This window comes from Gekko japonicus, unplaced genomic scaffold (genome assembly GCF_001447785.1).
Source record: "Gekko japonicus isolate JY-2015 unplaced genomic scaffold, Gekko_japonicus_V1.1 scaffold5897, whole genome shotgun sequence".
Classification (NCBI taxonomy): domain Eukaryota; kingdom Metazoa; phylum Chordata; class Lepidosauria; order Squamata; family Gekkonidae; genus Gekko; species Gekko japonicus.
Window position 1 is genome coordinate 23,612 of NW_015171680.1, and position 5,816 is coordinate 29,427.

Here is a 5,816-nt window from a genome sequence, read left to right on the forward strand (position 1 = left end):
CCTCCGGGCTTTCTCTGTGAGAGCCATGACTCGGGACGCTCGTAGCGATTCCGGGGGCCTGGGCAAAAGTCCGGGATCGGGCTCCAGGTTCACTGATGCCCGGCCTGCTTGTGCCACCACGGCCGCCAGCACGCCTAGCCCCACGGCCCTCGCCCTGTGGGGGGCTGGCCGAAGCCACAGTAAGCGGGTGGCCCAAGCTCTTCAGGGCGATGGCGGTCCTCCGAGTCTGTGCCGAGTGAAGGGGCCCTCTGTTTGGTGAGAGCCAGTTTGGTGTCGTGGTTAAGTGCGCAGACTCTAGCCTGGGAGAACGGGGTTTAATTCCCCACTCCGCCGCTTGCGCCTGGCTGGATGACCTTGTGCAAGCCGTAGTTCTGATCAGAGCTGTCCTTGAAAAAGAGCAGTTTCTGTCAGAGCTCTCTCAGCCCCACCTACCTCACAAGGTGTCTGTGGTGGGGAGGGGAAGGGAAAGGGGTTTGTGAGCAGCTCTGAGACTCCCTTGGGTAGTGAAGGGCAAGTATAAATCCAATCTCCTCTTCTTCTTCTGTTGCACAACCTCGCAAATGCCTTCTCAAAGATCCCTGCGTTTCCTGACCCCTTCCCCCACGGGAGCGTTCGTCCTGCTTCCACCCGTGTGCCAATAGTGTCACGAACGCGGTACCAGGTCAGGTGAAAGCGAGAGAGTCCAAAGGCAGTCCAAAGTCAAAGCCGGGCAAGCAGAAACACCAAGAGACCAAGTCCAAATCACCAACTGTTAGAGTAGTCGTTGAAGCCAGAGTCCAAAGAAGTTAGACGCCAGGGAGTCAAAGGTCCGAGGTGCAGGTCAGGAGCGGAGTTGTACAAGCCGAGGTCAGGAGCCGAGAAGTCAAAAACGAGGAGCCGGAACAAGGAACCCGGGTGGTGAGGTGCAGAGCTTCGTCTGACTAGTTGCTAGCACGAGTCGGCGTGAGTGCGAGGGCTAAATAGCCCGTAAGGCTGTCGGCAATTAGTGTGTCCTGATTGTGTCCCGGCTCCCGCTAGTACTAATTTATTATTTATTGATTTATGACATTTTTACCCCATCCTCCCCACGAGCGGGCTCAGGGCAGCTTGAGCCCACGTGAAACATAATAAAAGCATTAGATACCACAGAAAAAGTACAAGTGCTCCATGAAAACATGATGGTCCCCGAATAAATCTCATGATGGTAACAGTCAGTTCTTTGGGGGTGATCTCGTCCTGTAGTTGGTCCCAAGTAAGTCCGGTGGCACCAGTGCCACGTAATGTTGTAGACGGTCTTCCTGGGGCCGTCCCTAGCCCCGTTGTTATCCACACCATCGGTGGCGGTGGCAGCCCCTATGCGAAAGCCTGGCGGAAGAGCTCCGTCTTGCACGCCCTGCGGAACTGCATAATCTCCTCCGGGAGCTCATTCCACCACGTAGGGGCCGCCACCGAGAAGGATCTGGCCCTGCTTGTGGCGAGCCTTGCCTCCCGGGGGCCTGGAATCACCAGGCGATGTTGTGTCCCCGACCGAAGTGCTCTTTGGGGGTATATGGGGGGAGAGGCGGTCCCTCAGGTAAGTCGGGCTACTCAGTGCTAAAAGAGCGCTTCCCGCGCATGCACGCCTCCCACCACCAGGATGCCATGTCCCGTCGGCGTTATTGAAAACCCTACAGGGTCACCACGAGTCAGATGCAGTTTGATGGCACTTTACACACACACACAGAGAGATTTAAGTCTACGTTAATATTTCGCAGTGACACCAACAAAGGGTAAAGGCAGTTCATGTGGTGTGTTTCTCACACCTTCCTCTCCACCCCAGCTTCCCCCCCCCAGTATTGATCGAAGTCCCCCCCCCCGCAAGAAGCCCCTCCTGGCTTTCTCTGTGAGAGCCATGACTCGGGACGCTCGTAGCGATTCCGGGGCCCTGGGCAAAAGTCCAGGATCGTGCTCCAGGTTCACTGATGCCCGACATGCTTGTGCCACCACGGCCGCCAGCACGCCTAGCCCCACGGCCCTCGCCCTGTGGGGGGCTGGCCGAAGCCACAGTAAGCGGGTGGCCCAAGCTCTGCAGGGCGATGGCGGTCCTCCTAGTCTGTGCCGAGTGAAGAGGCCCTCTGTTTGGTGAGAGCCAGTTTGGTGTCGTGGTGAAGTGCGCAGACTCTAGCCTGGGAGAACGGGGTTTAATTCCTCACTCCTCCCCTTGCACGTGGCTGGATGACCTTGGGCAAGCCATAGTTCTGACAAGAGCTGTCCGTGAAAAAGAGCAGTTTCTGTCAGAGCTCTCTCAGCCCCGCCTACCTCACAGCAGGGTGTCTGTTGTGGGGAGGGGAAGGGAAAGGAGTTTGTAAGCCGCTCTGAGACTCCTTTGGGTAGTGAAGGGCCATGAGGTATAAATCCAATCTCTTCTTCGTTGCACAACCTCGCAAATGCCTTCTCAAAGATCCCTGGGTTTCCTCACACCTTTTCCCACGGGAGCATTCGTCCTGCTCCCACTTGCGTGCCAATAGTGTCACGAACGCAGTACCAGGTCAGGCAAAAGCGAGAGAGTCCAAAGGCAGTCCAAAGTCAAAACCGGGCAAGCAGAAACTCCGAGAGACCAAGTCCAAATCACCAACCGTTAGAGTAGTCATTAAAGCCAGAGTCCAAAGAAGTCGGACGCCAGGGAGTCAAAGGTCCGAGGTGTAGGTCCGGAGCGGAGTCGTACGAGCCGAGGTCAAGAGCCGAGAAATCAAAACAAGGAACAGGAACACGGGTGGTGGGGTGCAAAGCTTTGTCCAGAATGACTAGTTGCTAGCACAACGAGTCGGTGTGAGTGCGAGGGCTAAATAGCCCGTCAGGCTGTCGGCAATTAGCGCACCCTGATTGTGTCCCGGCTCCCGCTAGCACTCTATTATTTATTTATTTATGACATTTTTACCCCGTCCTCCCCGTGAGCGGGCTCAGGGCGGCTTACAAGGGGCAGAGACCACGTGAAACATAATAAAAGCATTAGATAACACAGAAAAAGTAAAATGCTCCATGAAAACATGATGGTCCCCGAATAAATCTCATGATGGTAACAGTCAGTTCTTTGGGGGTGATCTCGTCCTGTAGTTGGTCCCAAGTAAGTCCGGTGGCACCAGTGCCACGTAATGTTGTAGACGGTCTTCCTGGGGCCGTCCCTAGCCCCGTTGTTATCCACACCATCGGTGGCGGTGGCAGCCCCTATGCGAAAGCCTGGCGGAAGAGCTCCGTCTTGCACGCCCTGCGGAACTGCATAATCTCCTCCGGGAGCTCATTCCACCACGTAGGGGCCGCCACCGAGAAGGATCTGGCCCTGCTTGTGGCGAGCCTTGCCTCCCGGGGGCCTGGAATCACCAGGCGATGTTGTGTCCCCGACCGAAGTGCTCTTTGGGGGTATATGTGGGGAGAGGTGCTCCCTCAGGTAAGTCGGGCTACTCAGTGCTAAAAGAGCGCCTCCCGCACATGCACGCCTCCCGCCACCGGGATGCCATGTCCCGTCGGTGTTGTTCCCGCAAATGGGACACCGGTGGGGGTGGGTCAGGGGGAGTGTTGATCCGGCGTGGTTCTGCTTCAGCTGTCGCTGGAGCAGCTTCCGTGGCTTCAGTCCTGTCAGGGGTGGGGCTTTCAGGAGCCGAGAGCTCATGCCCAGCAGTACTGAGGTCTTCCGCCGGGGCCAAGTGCTCGGGTTCGTTCAGCGGCAGCCGCGACAAATAGAGTGGCAGCGTGAAACAAAAAGGACGCCCCTCAGCCACCTGTGCACATGTTTCCCCGGGTTCCCGCGGCCGTGGCCCGCCATCCTCTTTCTCTGCTCTTCCATCCCGAGGAGGGAGGACCCGTGGGGGAGGTGGAGAACCCAGTGGCCGTCTCGTGCGGAGAAAACACAGGCGTCTCTTGAGCTCCCAGGGCAGAAACGCCTTTGGGGAAGTGGGGAGGCTGGAGGCAGAGGTGTTCAGCGCTGGCTGCGTGCCTCTTCAGTCCAGCAGCTCCTGAGCCCAGCTTCGCGGAGGAGCCTGCCTGCCTGGCTGGGAGGCAGGAAGGGCCTCAGCGCAGCGCTCCAGCCTCCACGAGTGGCTCGGTGGGGGAAGGTTTTCTTTGGCCTCCCCGCCCGTGCCGCTTCTGCAGGACTTTCCAGGCGCCCCAGCGTGGTGTAGTGGGTAGAGTGCCGGACTGGGACCTCGAGCGACCCGAGTTTGAATCCCCACTTCTGCCGCGGAAGCTCGCCGGGTGACCTTGGGCCCATCACAAGCTCTCAGCCTGGTCTCCATCCCAGGGCTGTTGAGAGGACACGGAGAAGGGAAGATGTTCTGAGCCGCTCTGAGTCCCAGCTGGGGAGGAAAGCGGGATATAAGCGCGTAGATGCTAACGTCTGCGCATGTTCGAGCCCGGGAAAGAGCCGGCTCTGCGCGGAGGCATCTGCCCGCCCGGCTTCTCCTTGAGCTGGCTCAGGCTCACCTGCGCAGTGCTCCCGCTGCTTCCTTTTCCCTGCCTGCCAGTTTCCAGAGGTTTGACATCCAGGCAGAGGCGCCCCTCGATCCTCACGTGCGGAGAGAGCCAGGCAAACGTAAATGATCCCTGCTGGAATGACCAATGGCCTGACTCGGGATGAACAAGCTACACCTGTCTCCCCCCCCCCCCCCAGGCAGCGGGGCCCCCCCCCGGGCCGCCAACCACCCGAGCCCCCTCGCCCCGGGCATCGTCTCCCTTCTCCCTGCCTGCTAAGCTGGGCTGGTGTATCCCTTCTTCTTCCTCCTACCAGCGGGGCGGGGAGGGGGCTCCCTCTGGGCCAGCAACTCCACACACTCTCCGTTGCTTGGGTGAAGAGGACGTAGACTAAAGAAAAAGAAGACGCGTCCGAGGGAGGACTTAATTGAATAGGAGAGCAAAACTCTTCAATTCAAACACACAAGCAGTAAACAGCAGACAGCTCAAGCAGTATAGAGTCCACGATATCGAAGTCCACGCAAAAGGTCCAAAAAGATCCACGAAAGGAAGACCGGATTCAGTAGTGAGAATGTAGAGCAGAAGTTGTGAATTTATTCAGTGAAAATACATGAGGGGGTGGGGTGTTAAAGGCCCCAGAATAATAGAAGCAGGATGTGTATCTTTAAGGAATGAATGCCCTCACTGGCATTTGCTAGGCAACCACAACAGTACTGCCAGCCCTCAAGCCTCGGTTTCTGTCGGTCAAAGGCAGAGGGAGGGGGCGGGCCCTTTCCAGGGCTGCTCTGGCCTTTGAGGGAGGACTCCCTGGGGCCAGGCGACCAGATACCACGCAGCTTGCCTGACTCTCCCAGGCCCGGCTGCTTGCCATCATTCAACAGCAGCCCCCCCCCCCCCCCACGAAAGCCAGTGCGGTGTGGCGGTCAGAGTTTCATAGTGGGATCTGGGAGACCTAGGTTCGAGTCACTAATCTGCCGTGGAAGCTCCCTGGGCGACCTTGGGCCGATTACACATTCCCAGCCTAACCTACCTCGGAGGGTTGTTGTGTGAGGATTAAATGGAGGAGACAAGCCGCCTTGGGGTCCCCACGGGGAGAAAGGGGTGGGGCATAAAGGAAGACAACAACTAATAAGTATAGCTGAAAACGAGGGGGCGGATGAGAAGTAGGTTGGTTGGAGAGCGGGAAGGAGAGAAAGGAAGGGGAAGATGAGGACTGCCAGGAGGAGAGAAACGGGTGGGAAGGGGGGAAAAGGATACAAGGGAAAGTAAGGTGCTTCCTGCAGAGGTTTGCAGGTTTCTCGCTATGCAACTGAAGCCAGACCTGTCCTTGGGAGAGGCTGCCAGGGGGAGGGAAGGAGGGGGAGCTGAAGACTGGGGTTGGGGCAGTTGGTGGG

At 57.9% G+C, this 5,816-nt stretch overlaps 1 protein-coding gene across 2 annotated transcripts in view; it reads left to right on the plus strand.

The window, feature by feature from the left end:
• The window catches only part of RAD23A (RAD23 homolog A, nucleotide excision repair protein), a 22,567-nt gene that overhangs the window by 9,974 nt on the left and 6,777 nt on the right, over positions 1–5,816 (plus strand). The gene's annotated exons all lie outside the window — the stretch shown is intronic.